The sequence below is a fragment of the Schistocerca nitens genome, chromosome 1 (genome assembly GCF_023898315.1).
Source record: "Schistocerca nitens isolate TAMUIC-IGC-003100 chromosome 1, iqSchNite1.1, whole genome shotgun sequence".
Taxonomy (NCBI): Eukaryota; Metazoa; Arthropoda; class Insecta; order Orthoptera; family Acrididae; genus Schistocerca; species Schistocerca nitens.
Window position 1 is genome coordinate 747,209,638 of NC_064614.1, and position 23,027 is coordinate 747,232,664.

Below are 23,027 nucleotides of genomic sequence, written 5' to 3' on the forward strand. Positions count from 1 at the left end.
GATATTATTTAGTTCGTTGGACGATCACAGCGTTGTGCTATTGGAATTGGTCGGTTTTGTTTAAAGAAGACCAAAAGAAGACGAATGGTATAAGGAGTGACAACAGGTTATACATTGAATATTTGTTAAAGTTAGAACGAGGAAAGTTATAAATATTTTTTATACATTGATGGTTCAACATCTAATGTCATACTGTATTCTTTAGCTCCGTATAAAATGTGAAAGATCTGCATCCAAGCCGAAAACACGTATGTTTTTCTTTACGTGACTTATCCTGGAAAGCGAATATTTTTAATCGTGTTCAACATATAATGGGCTGTCAAATGAACACCGACTACCGCCATAACATTACCACTGAAAGTTTCGATTCAAAGTAATCACCAGACGCATTAAGACATTTATCCCAATGAAGATGGTATCTGTTCTTTCGGACATGTCCAAAAGAACACATACCATCTTCATATAGATAAGGCTTACCGGCCAATGGTCTTCAGTGCGGATGCACTCACGTTGCTCAACTCTTACGGGAATCGGTAGATTGGCTGCCGGGAGATGAGTATAGTGGACAGGGGGCACTGCACTACAAATGTAGTGTGTGGACACTAAGTTGGAAATGTGGGTCTCAGGGGGAGCGTGCCAGAGATTAGTCCCTGAAGTCGCATTACCCTCTGTGTTCTCGATGACTCAGTCGGATAGAGCGTCTGCCATGCAAGCAGGAGATGCCGGGTTCGAGTCTCGGTCGGAGCACACATTTTCAACTGTCCCTGTTGATATTTATCAACGCCTCTAAGCAGCTAATGGTCTGGATTTCACTGTAATTACATTTATCCCACTTTGAGACGAGACGATCTATTCCTGTTTCGTAGAACGGGGTCGGTCACTGCCTTGTCCACAACGACACGCACTCTTGCACTTCCTCCTACGACTGGAAGCGACGTCCACGCATGCATTTCTTCAGGTCGCCAAAGATGTGAAAATCATACGGTGAAAAATACGGGGTGTACGGAGGACGTTGCTGTGTTTCCCAACAATCGCTGAAGCGTAACCGGCATTGTGGGGGCGGACGTCATCGTTCAACATGGTCATCCCGTACGACAGCATTACCTACGCATTTTATCTTGCTGGCGCGTCAGTTACTACTGTGAAGTGTCTTCACAGCGCTGCGCACTGATCGTGGTTCCTCGCATGAGGAAGTCAACGAGCAAGAGGGGCCCCTGCAGTCAACAAAAGTATCATGACCTTACCATAACTCGTGTGGCCAGGTTTGGATTTCTTTGGCGGGGATGATGTGCCGTGTTAGCACTGGTGACTTTGCCGTTTGCTGTCTGAATGTTGTCGGACGGAATCTTCCTATTGCACGAGATCGACCGCCCTCACACTGACAATTGGACGAAGGCTACGCTTCAGCGATTTGCTTGGTAAACACTGCAACATCATCCGTACAGCCCGGACCCTTCACCGTGCGGTTGTCACATGTTTGGCAACCTGAAGAAAGATGTGTGGACGTCGGTTGTAGTCGGACGAGGACGTGCAAGAGTGGGGAGGGTTGTGGATTCGTCAACGACCAACAGCGTTCTACGATACAGGAATTTATCGTCTCCCAGTGGGCTGCATGTGTTAATTGCATGTGGTGATTAATTTGGAATGGAATCATTCCATGGTCCCGCTGTGCCAGGTGAGATTTTAATGTCCCTCGTATTACTAGAAATCTCATCACATAAAATCACTGTTTTCATTTGTGCTCTCACTTTCTTTTTCTTCCTGTTGACCGTTCTCAAAAATTTAGATTCTGTGTGTGTGTGTGTGTGTGTGTGTGTGTGTGTGTTTTTCTCCATTGTGAAATTCCACAAAACTGGTTAGCTGCGGCTAGGCGTAATCGATATCTAAGGATAATGGCCAGTTGGAATAATCAATACAATTGGGCGTTCATGAAGTAAAATTATTCTTTAAAAGTAGAAGTTGTTCGTTGCCTAGAGGAAATATATACCTTTTTAAGAATATTTCCCACCGTGTTTTCCATATTCTGATGGTTTGATAGTTTTCAGAGATGAATCTCGGTACTTCAATAGATTCTGTTCCTCTACCACTTGAGAGTATGATGTTGCGTCCATTAAATGAGGATAAATCCACAAGGAGGGCTATGGAAGTGACGGCTTTAACCATGTAAACAAGCTGGTGGCATTCTATTGAAAGAGCCAATGGTGTAATAGGTAACTAGTACAGCAACCGCACAGATGGCACCAAGTTTCTGCTGTAATCAGAACCATCTGTGTGTTGATAGCTGAAGTGACAGTTTCTCCTATTATTTGAGTTTTCTCAATTTGCTGGGAGATTTTCGATCTTCCGATTGTTTCAATAACATGAGTTTCCTTGTTTCATTGTTTGAATTGTGTTTAACGTGATTTGTCGTGAGTTATAGTAATAAAAACAGCATCGGGGATAATTGATCCAGCGATGAATATTTTCCATTACATTCAAAGTCATACAATATTAATGTTTTATATTTTCCCATTATTTTACACTAAAATTAATAGTTCTTGTTTGGGTGCATGAAATACATCTGAGACCTAACTGCTGTAGATAAATTCTCTATTAAAGTCAAATGACAGGTGGCCATTCCTAGCTCCCCAATGACGGTGATTTTGTCTCAACAGGAAACTGCACTAAGACTAACATATTTTGTATCAATGACTGGCACACTATTGTTGCGAAGTTAACGGGAAAAACCCTAGTGAGAAAGAAACTAATGACAACCAACAACTTCTTGTGTATGTAAAACTTGGAGTCTTTCACCAGAAGGACTAGCACTGAAAAACAACCAGTGTCATGGTTGAAGATGCAATGGATTCTGTAGCAAACTAGTGAGCCATTCGCACTCCTTTTAAAGGAAACACAATATACATTGAACTTCACAAGCTGGACTTCAAGCCGAGATCTAGAAACGGATGCAAAGTTTCTGACAAACATACCACGAAGAAAGCTGTACCCAGGACCACTGGCTGTTACAAAAGCGAAGGACGACATGGAACTGTTCGCCCCCAACTTTCAGAGTCTTATTTCTGAAGACAATGGGCTACTGAACAATTTGTAGTATTGACTATGAGTGACAGCTTAGGTTTAATTATGTACATTCAATGTTATTGACTGCCATATATATTCTTATAGTACATAAAATCATTTACCCACTTATATCACAATTGGCATAATTCCATTAAGGGCCTTTATCAGGTCTGGATGAAACTGACTGAAAATGTTAGCTAGAGTCAGAAAAAAACTCTACTGATAATACATAACATAAAAAGTACTGCTGAATTCTTTATAACAAACCTAGTAAACCATTAATTATTTCGAAACAAGAATAAGGCGATTTACTCCACTTGTGCTCTAAGGAGCTCATACATGAGAACTATAGCACGTTTGTTCAGATATGATGTGTGTTACGTCCAAGAGTTGGGAACTGCTTAAGCAGGCTAAGTCACTGGCGGGGAACCCCTATGCATTCTCCAAACCACACGTGTCAGGGGCCATGCGTGATGCAACTTTACTCTTAACGACCTTCTCAGCTGCGCAAGAAAACAACAGGTACGTATTTTACGTCGAAGCAGCGACAATGCGCCGAGCAGACTAGAGAGGGATGCGTACTTTCGCGTTTCAGAGGACCACACACCTGATGGCTCAGGTCAGCTGTCACTATATCCACAACGCGACTCCATCACTGCACTTCTGCCAAACTTCGTAATTGGGGGATACGGCTTTTCCCTCGGTAAATAGATTAATGGTTGCGCGTACAATTTTACTGCCACTGCAGACTACTAGTATTAGCGAATGGGATATATTTTTGACAAGGGAGAGTTTTACTGAGGTCGCAGGCAAAAAATACCTGTTTCTTTACGAAAATGATCAACCTTTGTGTTATAATGACTACCATCGAAATGTTTTGCATGAAGTCTGCTTCTTGTAGAAGTATACGGCATTTTGCTTTACCACCGAAGTGTGTGTGTGTGTGTGTGTGTGTGTGTGTGTGTGGTGGGGGCGGGAAATTAATACCTTCCTACCACGTATCTGTAATCCAATTATATCTACTTCTGGGGAAAAAACTTAAAAGCTAAGATTTCATTCAATGGCATGCAATACAGCGATTCATGAATTTTCTTTAGTGCAGAAAATGTGATTTCTATGCTAGCCACTATTTTAAATCCATATTACATACTACCGATAATCCTCCTACATGCTTCCCAAAGTGAGAAGCTTTTTATTCACGAGGCAGTTTATCCGATATTCCAATAATCGTGACAAGGTAGTGAGTTTCTCTATACGTGGAGAAAATATTAGACTACAATTCAGCCATTCGTCAACGTCGTTATCATTGGAGACGTAGTATCGCTTACGGCAAGTGCCGAGAGGGCTCCTCTGAAAGGGGCACTGCCGATTTCATACTTCAAAACCTCATCGTCGACAGGGCAGGCGATCCGTCAACAGTAATGTTAGAATAAAGGTATTCTTTCAGATTTAGCCCTGCGAATATTTTTGCATCAAAAGGCAGGATAAAATAAGCTCATCTAATTTCTGCAGTGTTAATTTGTATCGCATCTAAGTTGTCATGTAATTAATGAATTTCTAGACATAATACATGCACGCTTGGCAACAGTCACTTACGCAAACTTCCATCCGTCAGTCGGATCAATGTTGTTTTATGTAACGAGATCAAGACTTACGTAACGCTTCGCCAACAGGGAGATAATTGATGTCTAGCGCCTGCACGGGATCTGTATTGTTCACAATGAAAATGACTAATGAGCAACCTTTCTTGCCGCAAAGAAACTTCCACCTCAAGTCCTACGTAACAACATATTTACCCTATCGTACAATTTCTGTTCTACGCTCTACGAACTAAATAGGTATCTGCACAGTTGGCGAACAGCGAAACGAATGGATCGAATCAACTATTTGTTGATAGCTTCAAAATAGATGAGCTCTTGTGCTGACTTTTCTGAATGTCTCACTGCAATACAAATTAGTTTACACTGAAGAGATTTTTGACACCAATCTTACTTTCGTTAAGTTGTTTCTGCGTAGTTAACTAAAAGCCCCCACCACCGAGCGGAAATCTTAATGGAAACACTTCAGAACGATAAGATCGACAGCGATGGAGAGGGCATTTGAATTTACAGACAACACCTTTTAACCCGGCAGTAACGATTGCCCCATACGTATTATGTAATTTACACATGTTACGTAATTTTCAGGTCTCAACAATCAATGTCCAAAAATAAAAGAAACGAGTTCGGAACGTACTAGCAATATCTTCTCACAGTCGTTCCAAGCGAATTTTGTCGGTCCATACGGAATGGCCTAATACATAGAGGATCAGGACCATGATATATAGAGGATCAGGACCATGCAAGAGCTGCATGAACACCATATCATTAACTACTTTCCGCAGTAATCACAAGAGCGACGGCGTCACCTACATCTCTGACTGAATACAGAAAATGTACGCCAGAGGACACAAAAAGCTTGAAATTTACATTAGGGTCAGAAACAAGTACCTATAGTCTTATTATTTACGTACTGACATGTAAGCGATATCCTGAAATCGTTTTCCTCTCCGAGTGCAGCGCTCGCGTAGACGCAGCTGCCGCATAGCACTGGACAGACGCTGGCGTTTCCTGGAAATCTGAGCTCTAGCAACACCATGCGATTCTACACGCGCGCTGGCTGACCTCGCAGACGTGCGTGGTCTACCTTCTAAAATGAGGTCATCGTCCAAAGACCTCGGCGGCGGCGGGGGAGGCAGCTCATCGTCGTACTCGTACGGATCGTCGTCGTCGTCGCCGCCCTCGTCGGAGCTCGTCGCCTCCTCGTCGCCGTCTTCCAGCAGCAGCTCTTCCCCATGCGTGACGTCCTCGGGCTGCTCCTCGTCCAGCGTGTCCAGCAGGTGCAGCTGTGGGGGAGGACACGTCACCAGAGAGCTCCTCATCCACATGGTGACTGGGTTGCTGCTGAGACTTTCCGCTCTCACTGCTGGACACGCGACGCTAACCTCGCCCTGCTCTACGGTGCTTGTCTGTGCTCACGTCTCGGATCGAACTGTCGGTCTGCCGCAACGGCGTCGGTGTAACGGCGCGCCGACCGGCCACAGATAACAACTGAGCGCTTTTATCTTTGCCAGCAGGCCACCACAAAATGCCATCAGGTGCAGATCGCGATATGAGCTGATAGCCCAATATGTTCACGAGCAGGATTCTACAGACTTGAGGGTAATGTATTTTCTCGTAATAGCGTCTATAGGGCATCAGCACAGGGCCATAACAGATGCGTTACTTGCTATCGAAAGTGGTATGGCCACACAGCTTCTGTTCTGCCTCACCTACAGAACAAGAACACGGTTACGGGGAAAAAAATATAAGTACAGTTGTACTAACAAGTTGCTATCAAGGATAATAAAAAATCTAATTGGTTAAACTAATGTGAACACTGAGAGCAGAAAAGTCTTATTTTCCTTTAAGAAGATGGTCTTATGAGAAAGTTTACCATCTCGTCACCTCCAAGCACTCTGTCATGAACAGATATCGTATGGGAAAATTGACAAACTCGACAGAAAATAAAACAATGCAGCTAATATGAAACAAAGCAAGTTGCAATTTATTATGCATTGTAACGGGTTAAGTTATTCTGTCTCGCGTATTTACTGGATCACGTGTTTGACCGATCAAGTGTTTGACCCGTTCTTTGGAACTGTAACACTGAATATATCTGTTTTCAGCATGACAACACAGAGCTTCACATCAACTTGACATTGGGAGATATTTTAACAAACGATTCGGGTAATTACGGATAGGCCAAGGTGTGTAGCTTGATTAAACACCATAGGACTTTTTCGTATGAAGGATTTAATTTCCGGAACTCCTGTACAGAAAGTTCTGCTGTCACAGGTTCTGGTCGCTGCACGAAAAATTGATGAGAGACAGTATGACAGAGTTAGATAGATAACATGATTCGTAGGACCAATGTGTGTATAGAGCTGCTGCTGTTGTGCAACACTCCCGTGTGCTAATCACAGCGTACTCTTCTTTTTTCTTTGTTTTATTACTGGCGAAAGTATTAAAAGTGCGAAATGGATAACTTTACTTTTCTACTGGAATAGTTACTTAATCGAGTGTGGTGGTTAGATTCGTTGCAAGTCACTCCTAATTAAATTCCTTAAACGTAAGTGGATGAGGTAGAGGCCTGCTTTAAAATGGTTACAACAGATTTAGGTTCCCACGATGCACAAATTAGCGACCGGAATTTCCGAACGCTCTATATGTAATACCCTGCGTGGGTTATACTGACAAAGATACCAACCAGAGATGAAGCAGCAACTGCTTTAAGTGCTTTGAATCTGGGGAGTTTAAGAGCGTTACGGCATGCTATGCACTCATCGAGGTCGCGCACACACTGATTGCAGAGGTCAACCAGCGGCGAGGTCGACGGAAGTCGCACGCCCTTGTATCCAGCGTGAATCACGTGCAAAGGGCAGGTCTGTACCGCAACAGGTACACCATGACGCATCGGGCACGCCGCTGTCGTCCGAGGATATCGAGTTTGTACTTCGGTAATCAAGCAACACGACTGACGGCACACTACCGTTCCAGGCCTGCTACGCGTGCATTTCGCTTTCACTACGAGCCACAATTGAGTTACGCGAGGGTTCCACTACAAAATGTCTTTCAGCGCACGGAGGGGACAACATTCGTCCGCAAGCTGTCATCAGTTAATTCTGATTTTCCCACACAAATTCTGACACTTCATCAAGTTACTGTGTAACTTTGCTGCAGCTTACGCGAGATGGTTTAAATAACAGGAATCAAGTACATATAAAAATGTGCTTTTATTGTGTTTCGACATTCTCTTTCTTGTTTTCTCATGTTAGCAGGGTACCATCCAATTATTTTCATATACCTTTGCAAGCCCATATCACTAATTTCAACTTAGATTTCATGGGAGAGGGCTGTGGTCTTATTTATGCATACAAGGGGCAGGATCTGTCTACAAAATCTGATGTCCTTATCCGTATTATGTCGTCATTCCTAATTTCTTTCTCTGAGCAGCTTAAATTAATAAGAGTTCGGATGTGTATTTCAAGAAAAAGTACGTAATGTTCACAAGCCTCGTACAATCCCTTGTTTAAACAGGTAACTTATTAGTAGTGAAGAATTTTGTTTGCTGACCCAAGCGTCGAGCTTTTAAAGCTTATGAGTTGACAATGACAGTTCTAATGACTTAGGATCGTTGAAACAAGATTTATGGCACAAGGGAAAACCGAGTTGAGGTTAGTGCACGTTTTCTCAGCATGACATCTACTGTAAGACATTCTCCCAGGTAACGATCGTGCATTAAGAGCAAATAGACTGCTTGAGAGACTGCGCAACGTATGCACCAGAGGGTCATACCCTGGCAGTTGAGTTTCTTGGAACTGCAGGCGTCTTCAGTTCCTCATCGAACACATTACTTCGTCAGAGGCCAAGTGTGTACGGCTGTAGCGATACGCTGTCTACAATTCGTGTTCCGCTACACAGACGACTCGGCTTTCAGTATTCTTCTCACACAGAAAGTAAATAGCTGCGCACTTTTCACTCTGCCTGAAAATACGTCACAATTTGCAAAGCACGTGCTTGACTACGCGCTGAGTAGAAGGTTGTCAAATTTTTGGCAAAAAAGAATGCTTACCTACATAACACTGCGTGCCTTTTATCCTGTTTAAGAGCCAAGAATACTGCTGACGTGTAATCAAGAAAATCGTTTACTATTTTGTTCCCAAGTCTAAACCTTGCTGACGAACTAGTGACCAGTAGAACAAACGGCCAACACGGGAGAATAATTTTGCGAATACTGATTACATCCTACTATTCCCGTACATTTACTCCTTAGCAGCCGGCCGAAGTGGCCGTGCGGTTAAAGGCGCTGCAGTCTGGAACCGCAAGACCGCTACGGTCGCAGGTTCGAATCCTGCCTCGGGCATGGATGTTTGTGATGTCCTTAGGTTAGTTAGGTTTAACTAGTTCTACGTTCTAGGGGACTAATGACCTCAGCAGTTGAGTCCCATAGTGCTCAGAGCCATTTGAACCAACTCCTTAGCATTTCGTGCGAATCGATGAAGTGAGAATGTCGAGGCCTGTTTTCGTAACTAATGTCGCCTTTAATGGATCTTTTTGCAACAATGACCTTACACAAAATAAAAAACACACTATTCATCTCTTGAAATGCGTCACTGTAAAAATAAGACTTTGGATCACTGTCTAAGAAAATATCTGGATGCAAACGAAACTAGACTGTTCACATTACTGAGAAACTATAATTTTACTACCTTGAACTGTATGTTCTTGGGCTGTGACAAGGTTGTCCAAATTGACCAACACAGTGCTAGGTGGATGGAAATATACTACGTAAAGGGTCAAAAGTGTACAATGGAATTCCCGCCCACTCTCACGGAAAACGACTGGCAAGAATGTTTTGAGCTGGGGAAGCGACAAATGCAGTGTTGTGTGGACTCGAATGCACCACACGCTGAAGGCAACCTCAATTACTTCAATGTCTGCAGAGAAAATAAAAAATATCATGCTCTCTTGTTGTGTGTCAGATTTCGGATACGAAATTTTCCGGCGGAATTTAATGAGAGGTCATTAGTTAGCCACTCAAACATTTCCAGAGAATTGATCGAATGTAATGAAAATTACCATAGCTAAAGAGCACAATTCACGTTCGAAAACTAGTCGTGCACTATTTCTCCACAACGTACAATTCCTTAGTACTACGAACTATCTCGTTTCTTTTACGTCGAAATAAAAGTAACACTAAATATGTTCTGCACGCAAGCAACGTCTGAATGTTACTGAACCTTAACTTTTTGCCTCCTACATATTTATTACGGAAAAGTAGTTTCCTCTCAAAGTGTACAGTGGACACGTCGACCGCTCAGGTCCCAATCTAACACTTTAAATGTTTCTTTCACATTACTTGCTAGGCGTATAAATTCCGATAAACAGCGTTTAAATGGCGCTTTTTAAGGCGTTTCTGCTCTTAATTCATGTCTTCGTTGTGAGAATTAAGACCTTCACATCGCTCAGTCGGTAGCGGCACGAGCTAAATGGAATTGAGTGGTGAAATAAAAACGAGGGTGGGAACAGCGTAAAATGGGAATCTCGTCGCGTGAGAACGCTCTGTGGCGACGGAGCATTGGAGCCAAGCAGAGCAGAGCGTCCGCACGAGTGACCCGCAGCCGGCTGTGACGCCAGCCGGCCTTGGCTCAAGTGGCGACCCTGGCGGTCGACGTACGAAAGCGCCACGCGGGAGCACCCAGTGGGTGACGCACCGGCAGCCCGCATGCCGTGACTTGACTGTGTTCGCGAGGTATCCCCAGTTATGAGCAGCTTTTTAACATGAACTACATACAATCTGCATTTATTCACCTGAACGTGGTACACTGAGCGGCTTTCTACAAATCAGCCGATAGTGTCATTGACCAATGGAAAACAGCATTTGATGCTTCCCATATTGACCCTTTTCTCTCTTCCATTGCATCATGATCGTCGATCAGGCTAATTAACCGTAAATTCCTCCATGCCTAACACTATTTTGACGTAAGGATTTTTTGTTTTTACGAATTCAATACAACACTATTATGGTGCGCTGCAATATGGCCTCATGGAAAAATACTTCACGATGGGAAGAATTAAACTAGATGCGATCGATTTTGAATTGCAGATCGTATGTACAGGACGAAACGAAAATATGAATGTACATGTAGGTATTATAAACAACGCAGGGATAACAGCGCTCCAGAAAGTTAAACTTCAATAGTCAACGAAAGATGTCGAAGGAAAAACACACACACACACACACACACAAAACACTGGTTATGTCCAAAAATTCTACCGTAACAGGGAGGCTCCGCGCCAATCAGCCAACAAAAAACACGCACATAGCTTTGGCTGGAAGAGCCGATTATGGTTCTAGGAACTCACATTTCTACTTCACAACGAACAAAGTTTCCTGTCTTGCCAAGAAAACACTTAACACCCAATGCAAAACACTGAAATGCTGCCGGACCGACAGGCAACATTAACGGCACTGAACAATTGCGTAAACACCGATTACATCAAACACTATGAAACAGCAATTTACAAAAGCTTTCCTATATGGGATAGCTTCACTTTCGCTTACTAAAGACAGCTTTTGGAGAACTACAGGCGGACTAAACAAGCGCTGCCACCGCTAGAAAACTCGGAAAAATTCCTCTCATTGCACTGGTACGACACAGGAAACTGTGCATTTACGAATGTAGTGGTTTTATGCCTGTACCGACGAAATCAGTTGGCAAGTACGGACGGAACTGACATGCAATTCAGCACGACAGGCACTCCAGCTAGCTTCCATCTTTCTCGCATCGGTTTCCGGCGCCCCGTCTGAGGATGTAATCACTCCGTTCTAGAGCAATCCGAACAGCAAAAACTCGGTAACAGGCGACCAAGCCGCGTACTGAGGGTACTCGCACATGGAGGAAAGGCAGCGCGTCCGCGGATCAGAGTCGATATGAACTAAATGCTGCACAAGGTTGAAGGGTGGTCGGTTATTCTCGGAGCCCTGCGCCGTGCAGTGGGTGCAGTGTGTCATCGATCGCGTTTCCTAGGTCACGCTTCAGGACGCTGCCGCAACCTGCTGTTGTAACGTCACTACAAGAAACGAAAGACTCGCGACTAACAAAATTTGCGCCCACTTTGCGTCTCAAACATCTCAGGGATGTCACGTTGGCCCCATTATTTCCTTCCGTATATAATTTACACAACACGAGAGTGCAGCGAAACACATTAAAATAAGTTCAGCACTAAATACAAATAATCAGTGTCATTTACATCCTGTGTGGCGTCATGTTAGGGCAATGCCAATTATTATCACAAAAAAACACCTAACCGTCATCAAGCTGACGCTCTACTCCTCGCACTTCTGGTGTTTTCAATCAGTAGTAGGTGGGCAGCAGCATTTGCGACAGGAAATTGGGTGACTTCCGCATCATTTCATAATTGCCGTAGTTTTGAGGGTAACTATTGTAATGGCACTACGAAAATGTTACCATACCGAGATAAACTTCCATTGATAAACCATAAAGACAAGTCGCTGCACACCAAATTTTTTGCAAGAGAGATTTGCGCCGTTATCCTTGACATCAAACTTCACTCAACTACCACTTGCATCTCCAAACGCCTATAAACATTTCTGCGTGAATCATTTATCGAGTGAGGTTTGACACGCAGGGGCAAACAGGAACACGTGGAAGAGAAACTATTGAAAAAGTAACCAACAACTATTCAGATCCTGACGTAACCTTAATGGACTCGGGTCGAATCAGTTACAGTCGCTGTAGTCAACTAGCGGTTGAATCTGTGACCAACATTCCAGGATTCGCCTTCACTTTCCTAAAACCACCAAAGTTAAAGAATTAGCATAGACACAATGCTCCTATTCATTATTAAAAAAAACATAGCAACTTTGTTAGTTTGGTGCTTACAAAGGGTTCTCAATAACTAGGGAATACTTTACACTGCTTTCACATACATCATACTAATAAATGTGACGATACTTTGCACGGCTTTGATATACACCACATTAATAAACGTGACTGCCTTTCTTAGCTCTGCACTCTTAAGGGCGTTACGAATCTGGTACAGGCAACAGGGCAGTGAACGTAACCAACGAACGGAAAATTATGCTCAGAAGAAAAATCAATATTAATAGTAAAGAGAGAATTTAGTGTCTGCGAAACTTTCAGTAGGTCCCAGAGTAGTAGACGTGTCCTAAACATGTTGAGTGCGAACACCTTCGGTAATGGAGTTGGATTGCGCAATGCCAGCTGACGCAAAGGTTCGGTTATATAGCTCTGCTGTGTTACGAGCAAAGATCTTCCAGTCCTTTTCGTCCAAGCTTTTCCACAATTTATCTACGTCAAAATTTAGTTTTATTTACATGGGACATGAAACAAACATCGTGGCTCTGCAAACTGTCCGCAGTTCTTAAAGTCATTAGACACGAAAATGTCATTGTTTCCAGAAACAAGGTTCATTCGTAATGACTTCACCTGTTAATCTACACAAATGAAACTTCAACAAAGTGGTTAAGTTGAGAGCTACCGTCAATTCAAGGGTTATTAGGCATGTTCGTTGAACCCGTCTCTCCATAAACCTACGAACTGACTTATTCGATTAGAAGTACACCTATAGCTTAACCTGGAATCCATACTAAGGACAACATTCTTCTCACAAACAAAAAGCAATGCCACAGCTAAAAGAATGTAGCCCCTTCCTCCTGTCAAGTACGTGGAAAACGCGTCTGATATCGAAGCAATGTAAGATTTCGTTGACCGTCCGTAGATAATGGACCAGCTACCTACATGTTTAAGCCCGTGTGTTCTACAAATCCAACAAAACAGTGTGCAATTATTCGTCACAATATCGCAGCAAAAATGGTTTTTGGTTCCCGCAACTCCTTTGCTATCTGAGCATTGATGACAACTTTGCAGCTTTTCGCGGCTGAAGTGGGCTACGAGTTGCTGGTGCCTGACATATACAGACCACCATAAACACTGAACAACTGCGCCTCCGATCAATCTAATGTTACAAAATCTTTACAGTTTCATGTACTGTTAACAGAATACGGTAGACCGACATTTAAAAATACGTGAAATGAACAACTTACGGCTTAACAACAAATCATATTAGGTCAGTGTACATGAAAGTGTTGAAGCTGTGTACACACACACTAACGCTGTTTTTTTTTTGTTTTTGTTTTTGTTTTTTTTTTTTTTTTGTCTCTGGCAAACGCAATTATGTGATCGAGGGAATGAGAACGACTGGGCGTGGCTAACCAAAGTGGCGGTGGCGGAAGGGGATGTGTCGCAACGGACGGGCGGTACGAGGACGTGGGACCTGTTTGTGCCAGATACACGTGGGAGGAGCAGACACGTGCGAACACAACTCGCTTGGAGTTCGTTGAACTCTGCTGCGCACCAGAGAAACCTATGACACGATACTGTGCTCTCTCGCAATGTGCCCTCGCTGACGACCACCCTGCGACCGCAAATCTATGATACTTACAAACTCTAGTACACACAAACTGCATTAGCGGGAAGTCCACGATGCAGATACCTGCTCACAAGAACGCCGAATCCCATTACCAGTCTACATGGCCGAACTTAACAGTACATATCTGACCTAGAGAAATTTGATCGATTCGACATCCCCTAGCCGGCTCTGCACTCGCTACGTTATGTTTCACTACGAAGGATAAATGTCTGCAGCGAAATCAAATTTGATAAACGCAGGACTCAGTACGAAGACAACTACCGTGGGAGTCAATCCGTGTTATGCCCGCTATTTGTTTGGGTGATGTGTAGAATAACTCTGCCACGCAAGGAGGAACTTCAACCAAACTCTGTACACACGTGATATGTTATCTGCAGAAAATACTCTGTTTTCGACATGCCTAGCACTCCTGTGGAGGTGGCTGGGGGTTAACGGGAGGAAATGGTGAAACTGAAGGGCTGCTTTGAAATGTAAGTAAAAATTTCCTTAAAACTTAGTACACACGTCTTACTGTCTGGGGAAAAATACTGGGAGGGTAAGACACTCATAGAACCCCTGTTTGTGGGGTGGACATTAAGTATAACTTTGGAAAGCCTGGAACGGTTTCAGTCAAATATGGTACGGATATGACTTGCTAACACGAAAAAAGAAATGTGGTTTGGACACAGAAAGATTAAAGTTAGCATTTGTGTTTTAAAAGGTGATCCTGTTATTTGAGTACTAGTATTATCAAAAAGACGAATCTAGTTTGGGGCCGCTCATGCTAATGTTACTGCCAAAACATGAATACACTGATTACAATTTCAAACATATGAGGAGGAGGGGGGTCGGGGGTGTTCGAATCAGTTAGAACACTTCCTTTGGGGTTCGAGAAAAAAAAAGTGACGATATCTCTCCTAGCGTCACACAAAAACAGCGAATAAATACTGTGCACTCGGCCTACATACCAACGTAGCATCCTCGAGGCCACAGCCAATCGACACAAAGAGATATGGATTGATAACACGGTTTTCACCCGTAAAGTGTGTATAACGTTGGACTGCACTGTCAGGCCAAGTGAGACTACCTGAAATGCGCAGTGAATGTGAAACTCTCTTCTGGCATGCGTGCCGCCGAAATCTGCTTTTTGGCGTGTTGTTCGCGCACAATTGCCACAATATCCATTCAGCCACAAGGAATACAATGAGTTACTGAGGAAGGGGCGTTATGGGACCAAACGGTGAGGTCATCAGTCCCGCGATTCCTAAGTTACTCGCGGAAGAGAGAGGGACCACTAAAAGTGGACGTCAGAGGAGTCAAAACTATAAAGCGAGGAAGTTAAAACACAGTACAAGGCATTAAAGCATGGACCAAATTTAAAAACTGGGGAAGACAGAAGGGTGAAAGAGCAGTCTTTCCACGGGGCAGTTATGAGATTCCTCTTTCCACGGGGCCGTTATGAGGTTCCAGACAGAGAAAACGAAGATAAGTCCCGACCACAACCACCCTAGCCCTGCATCAAGAGGAAAGCAAAGCCTCGTATCTGAAAATAATCACTTTCACGGAGGAAACTGGGGACCAGTCCAACCATCCACGCATCGAAGGGCCAAAAGATGGGGAAACTGGACCAATATGTTGAATACTGTCAGCCTGGCTCCACAGCCACATCGTGGGAGTGGTTCTTTACGCAAGAGGGAACAATGGGTGAGCTTGGTATGACCAATGCGTAGACGGCATAAGACAGTGTATTCCTTCCGACAGGAGAGTAAGGAAGAGCACAAAGCCGCTGTAGACTCCTTGACTGTGTCAAGTTTCTTACAGAGAGCAGTAGTGCACCAGATGCAATTCCAATTTTGGGCTCGTTTTGACGTAGATCCGCATATTCGCAGCTGGAATCATGAAATGGAATGGGGTAAGTATCTGCCTCCCTAGCTAAACGGTCAGCCAGTTCACTCCTTGGGACCAAGAGAAACACAAATGAGCAGCGGCACGGCCAAGGGAGAGAGGAGGTCATGGATAGCATAGACCACAGGGTGACGAGAGCAGCATCGGTCGATTACCTGTAGAACAAGGAACAGATCTGACGTAGATATGTACATACATAGAAGTAATGAATAGCTTCGCACTGTGTGCGAGGGAACATTTTGGGGGAGTAACGAAGCTGTTTTGTGGGAGACTTGAATCACCGCCAAAAATACTGCAACAATTGCAATGAATAGCTTAGAGATAATTTGTACTTTTGTTCCAATGCTCCATTACTTTCAACCGCTGACAGGCATATAATGCCATGTATACAACATTAAAAGCATCATTTACAATTCTGTTACGTCTGAGATGTAATTTTGCATTTTATTTTCGTACGTTATGGACTCTTCGCATTGATGAAGATTAAAGTGCTTTAATTTCGTTACTTTATTACAAACTGGAAGTTTGACATTTTTATGCGGGAATAACTGATAGAGAGGCTTTAACGTCGATACTTGACAAAGCAGTCAAATGTGGCTGTGCATTTATTTCCTGAAATGCCACTGGATAACAGATTAACATAATAGTAAGTATTTATAATGACGTGACCTACTGAATCATGTGTATATTTAACGTCAATCTACTCATCTGAAAAAATATGATACCCAGGAAAATGCTAGAATTGCCAACGTAGCAGACATTCTATGCTCTACGAAGACTGACTGTGCCTCCTTAAAATTTATTACTATTTGCTAGTATAATATGCATAACGCTCAGAGTGTTATTCACAGTAAGACAACTCTTCTCCACCACATTGTAACGGACCGAGCGAAGTTAAATCCCGCGTCGGGTCATCCTGATTTAGGTTTTCCGTCATTTCCCCGAAATCGATTCAGGCAAATGCCAGGATGGTTCCTTTGAAAGGGCGCAGCCGACTTCCTTCCCGATCCTTCCCTAATCCGATGAGACCGATGATCTCGCAGTTTGGTCTCCTCTCCCCAAATCAACCAACCAACCACATTGTAGCGATTTATTGCCGAGTATTGCAGTAACTTCTTTTTGTTTAATAGAAGACGTTAACCTAACGAGATCCATTTGCAGGGCATTAAAATTCCAGTTGCCGAAGCCTTAACAGTGCGCCCTCAGGATTTCCGTTACGTAAGACCATCACCAGCACAATGATAAATAATGTGGTCCGCGCAGACACCACATTTCTCCAGTGCTATCACTGAAACAATTGCTGTGAGTGCCCGGATAACAGGCGTGCTGCTTAACATCTCTCAAGATAACACAGCTAGTGGAAACACTGACTCATCCCCCGTATCAAATAGTAGTTTATAAGTATGTGCACAGTTTACTCTTACATGTGGCTGGTTGATGTTATACTACAAATGTTTAGCTTCGCAGGTAAGATTACCAGCCAGTTCCAGTACTTTTCTTGGTGTTTACGATGTTTCTGGAAATATATGCATAATGCGAAGTTGCACCGTGGTTGAAATGGCGGAGTTCTTTGGAAAAAATAAGGAGGAGCAGAAAGAATGCACTCTGCGTTAAGGTTAGGACGTCCTTGCTGCTTAACCGACCGCCCATAAAATGTAAACGAGAGTCTGTGTACCGCCGCGTCACGCGGACTGACGGGTGAGGTGTTTGCTTCGCTTCTTGCTAAATATTGCGGTGACGCAGGGAGCTTTTGCCGAGGTGACCGCGTCGCGGAAGGAGGAGGAAACCGCGACAGAGGCGCAAATAGTCCTCGTGGTGTCGCATTTCGCGGTCAGCCACTGCACAGGCCCCGTCACCCAGGATAGCAGAGCGCCATTGAACAATAGGATGCACAACACCTAGCCACACCTAAAGCCGATGGCTGAGAGCTGGGACAGAAAGGTGCTGGCTAGTGGTTCTGCGGGACTGCACAATCCCGAAATACCTGTGACCAGGAAGCAAGTTCATTTTCCGTGGTGCCGTGAAACAAACTTGACCTAGTAGTTAATGCACTTAAAGAACACGTGACCCAAATGGGCAGGTCACATAATCCGCATGCCAGAGACCCGACTTCTTAAGCAAGCTTTCACTACTCACATTGAAAGAGAAAGATTCCTGGGTAGGCCAAGAAACAATTGGGGAAGACAATTCAAAGAAACATGCGGGAGATTTGAATGTAGTCAATTGGGAGGCAACTGCAACGGATAGAAAGCAGAGGAGACATTGCTGACGCAGCGCATAGTCAACAGGGTCGGTGACTGCTGGTTAAGCAAAAAAGCAAAGCGGGCAATCAATAGTTTCTTCGTGCTCTTCGGCACCATACGAGGGATAATAAAATAAATTTCACTTCAAGAAAATAAAGTTTGATGTAACTTTTTGTCTGTTTGGAAGTACGTATTTGCAGTTCTGGTACACACTGAAAGGCTAGTGCCACAGTACCTTAGTGTAGCTTTTCTCCACTTTACAAATGGGCATTTTGTTTTGGCTCGTCTACCTGTGTGCTACGATATTGTCGTGCGACGATTTCAATGTGTCACAGCGTACAGTTATTTTTTCGTCTTCCGAATACGAAATTGAAACTTTGTGACCCGCATGCACACAAGTCACAGTGTGCTATTTTTGTGACATACACACGAGCCACAGTATGCTATTTTTGTGAAAAACAAAATGCTTTTCAAGAATGAAAGAAAGGGGGTCTGACATTTCTCGTCGACGACACGCTCTAATTGTCCAGGGACGAGGGCACGGGATCAGCGATGGCCTCGTCGAAGGAACCATATCGGCATTGGTTCGGGAACCGGAGCAAAAAATGAGAGTGGTAGTAATGGGATTATGATCCCGCCATCCTCAATGGTACGTCTTAATCACCAACAAAATTATTGCTTTATTTCTGACACCAGCCGAGAAAAAGACGCCCGCAAAAATACATCAGTGCCTTTCAAGAGAGATACGAGAAAACGGGGAATTACTTTCACGACGATACAATCCGTGACTAAATCCCATTGTCTGCAACATGCGTTATTCCCTTAGCACCTGCTTGCTATTTTGCACAATCTGTGCACCGAACTACTGGCGCTAGTACGCCTAAGGCTACGGGCTGCATAGCTTAAGTAAGAGTTGGCGTTACAGGCGTTAATAATTACGTGCACAGGCGATGCGCCTTTGACACGCCTGTGCTACGGCCAAGCGTGAAAACAGTATAATACCGTCAAACGCGAACTACAATGTTAACAGAAAAGCGAAAATCGTTCGTGCGCAGCCGTGGTCGCAATAAAACTTGCGCTATTTGGCTGCCAGCTTGTGGCAACAGCGCAACTGCCTTTTCAGTTGGTCGAAGACAAGCGCTGCGGAACAACAACAACCTCTACCGAAATCTTTAATTTTGCTGCTGATCTCTGAACTTCAATACCGCTACAAGCACTGGCGTAACTGGGGTACGGCAGCCAAGGCGCGTGCTCTGTTCTCGTTGGAGAGGCGTTTTGTGATAGGAAACGAAAGACAAAGAATGTAAATGATTAGGTGGGGGGGGGGGGGCTGGATATAAGAATATCCGACAGCTGAACGAAGATAATGAGGAGATTCGACATGGACTATATGCTGAGCAACAGTTCCGTTAAACTACGCCTCCCTGGTACGGAGACTTTTGTTTCTTGTTTTCAGTCACAAAGTGGAGCCGCTCTTGTCATGCCTTGCGAGAAAATGTAATAAGAGTATATGAGAGTACAAAGAGTTTATTTATCTTTTGTTGCGGCTTTTTAATGATCAGCAGTGAATCGATGGTAAAGGATTGCATCTTTGGACTGTGTTTCTCCATGTCTTGAGTTGTGCCTACGAAAAAGAATTACCGAAATTTGCAACTTCTACTTCATTATAAGGGTGTGTTGGTCTCAAATCACTGAACACGCTAACTAGCGATGAGGACTAAACAAAAACTGGGTAGTTATCGGCAGCTCACGGTGGAGTGTAGCTAATAACTTCTATACAGTATTTTATTTTGTTTACTAAGCTGTGCAACTATTCCCATGTAGGTATGGTAACTGCAGACACAAGGTGGAGGAACTGGCGACAAAACCCAATCTGAGTGATTTACTTTTCCGTCTGGTGCTTACTACTTGATGGATAACGAGTCAAACAGGCAAATTCTACGGTGTACCTTACTCGATTTGACAGGCAACAGAAGGGGAAACGAACTCCAGTAGGCTGTATGCCATGTGGCAAGAACTTGTCTCTTAGCATACTACCAAAAACATTCGACAGATGTTTGAACAGCAATCAGGCACAACAAAACGATTTTTTAGGGTTTCCGCGCGTGATAGATCTAGTATTTATGTTTCAGGTGGTCAACTTTGGACGCTGTCAGCAATGGTGTTAACATATGATCATGTCTCGTAGACTGTTCGAGTCTAGGAAGTAAAAACCGCAGCCCACAGTACCTGACGATTAAGACTAAGACGAAACTAGAAATATACCAAAATATATTAAGTGGGACGGCAGTCTCATTGGAATGAATCTAGACTACTCGCTTCCATTCGGTAAACGAAGAAACCTGGGAACCCACAGAACTAATGGCCGCTGTGTTACGAAACATCTCACGAGGTCTTTTCCTCGGGTAACTTCAAGGAACGCTTCACTGTGACGGAGCTCCGTTATGAAGCACACTGAATTGGCGGAAAGCATTGTTCTTAGAGTACAGAAAAAAAAAACATCACTGTCAGTAGTAGCAGAAAGACGCCTACCGTAACAGACGCCACGACTGGGCGTTGTGCAGATTGCACGCTGTGAGAAGAGAATTACAGAAAGGAAATGGGAATATTCGCTGACGAATGGAGATACCGCAGTTCAACGCTGGTAACAGAAGAATTCTTATGAAATGTTATTTCTGCTTACCCTTCTGCTAAAGACAACCAATTGGTTAGTTCGCTTAAAGTTTAGGATTCGCTGTTCCGGTGGTTCAAATTAGCATTTCGCACGAGGTTGAAAAAACCCCATCAACCGCATAGTTGTGATAGACATGTACAAAATAGTTTAGAATTTTATGGTTCGTGAATACGGAAGTCACCTGTTGAATCCATGCGTCTATGCATACTATATATTTTGAACATAGATCTACAATACCCACTACGAAAAGTTGCTTCACGTTGCAGTCTGCGAAGAGGAAGGATCACAGGCTTGCCACAAGGTTTCTTATTCAACAGTGAAAACTTTATTTAGATGATTATAAAATTGGCACATATTAGGGGTAGATTATACACTCCTGGAAATGGAAAAAAGAACACATTGACACCGGTGTGTCAGACCCACCATACTTGCTCCGGACACTGCGAGAGGGCTGTACAAGCAATGATCACACGCACGGCACAGCGGACACACCAGGAACCGCGGTGTTGGCCGTCGAATGGCGCTAGCTGCGCAGCATTTGTGCACCGCCGCCGTCAGTGTCAGCCAGTTTGCCGTGGCATACGGAGCTCCATCGCAGTCTTTAACACTGGTAGCATGCCGCGACAGCGTGGACGTGAACCGTATGTGCAGTTGACGGACTTTGAGCGAGGGCGTATAGTGGGCATGCGGGGGGGCCGAGTGGACGTACCGCCGAATTGCTCAACACGTGGGGCGTGAGGTCTCCACAGTACATCGATGTTGTCGCCAGTGGTCGGCGGAAGGTGCACGTGCCCGTCGACCTGGGACCGGACCGCAGCGACGCACGGATGCACGCCAAGACCGTAGGATCCTACGCAGTGCCGTAGGGGACCGCACCGCCACTTCCCTGCAAATTAGGGACACTGTTGCTCCTGGGGTATCGGCGAGGACCATTCGCAACCGTCTCCATGAAGCTGGGCTACGGTCCCGCACACCGTTAGGCCGTCTTCCGCTCACGCCCCAACATCGTGCAGCCCGCCTCCAGTGGTGTCGCGACAGGCGTGAATGGAGGGACGAATGGAGACGTGTCGTCTTCAGCGATGAGAGTCGCTTCTGCCTTGGTGCCAATGATTGTCGTATGCGTGTTTGGCGCCGTGCAGGTGAGCGCCACAATCAGGACTGCATACGACCGAGGCACACAGGGCCAACACCCGGCATCATGGTGTGGGGAGCGATCTCCTACACCGGCCGTACACCACTGGTGATCGTCGAGGGGACACTGAATAGTGCACAGTACATCCAAACCGTCATCGAACCCATCGTTCTACCATTCCTAGACCGGCAAGGGAACTTGCTGTTCCAACAGGACAATGCACGTCCGCATGTATCCCGTGCCACCCAACGTGCTCTAGAAGGTGTAAGTCAACTACCCTGGCCAGCAAGATCTCCGGATCTGTCCCCCATTGAGCATGTTTGGGACTGGATGAAGCGTCGTCTCACGCGGTCTGCACGTCCAGCACGAACGCTGGTCCAACTGAGGCGCCAGGTGGAAATGGCATGGCAAGCCATTCCACAGGACTACATCCAGCATCTCTACGATCGTCTCCATGGGAGAATAGCAGCCTGCATTGCTGCGAAAGGTGGATATACACTGTACTAGTGTCGACATTGTGCATGCTCTGTTGCCTGTGTCTATGTGCCTGTGGTTCTGTCAGTGTGATCATGTGAGGTATCTGACCCCAGGAATGTGTCAATAAAGTTTCCCCTTCCTGGGACAATGAATTCACGGTGTTCTTATTTCAATTTCCAGGAGTGTATATAAAGCAATGCTCACAGAATTACGAGGCTGAAATATAGCTGTAGCACAAAATTTCTCAACACATTCAAAATTTTACAAACAACAGATTGCATTATTAAAAGGTATAGCTGCAAACGTTAACAAAATGGAAGTCATCTTAAGCACATAAAACACAAAAAGCATATTCTAAAAATATTTATAGCGAATAATACGTTACACACATTTTCGAATTATCTCTAGACATTACAAATACACAAACGTTTAAGCAGATAAGTAAAGCATGCACATAAAACACATACCAACTACAAATCAAAAGCGAGAAGCTTCGAAAC

The 23,027-nt window shown here is 44.3% G+C and overlaps 1 protein-coding gene across 6 annotated transcripts in view; it reads right to left on the minus strand.

Annotated features, from left to right (window-relative positions):
- The window catches only part of LOC126260476 (trafficking kinesin-binding protein milt), a 369,562-nt gene that overhangs the window by 41,054 nt on the left and 305,481 nt on the right, over positions 1-23,027 (minus strand). Inside the window, exon 2 of one of the 6 annotated variants that reach the window (XM_049957836.1) lies at positions 5,746-5,944. The exons of the other annotated variants lie outside the window; for them this stretch is intronic. The gene's annotated coding sequence lies outside the window, so the exon portion shown is untranslated. The remainder of the gene's footprint in view (positions 1-5,745; positions 5,945-23,027) is intronic. 6 annotated transcript variants of the gene reach the window in all.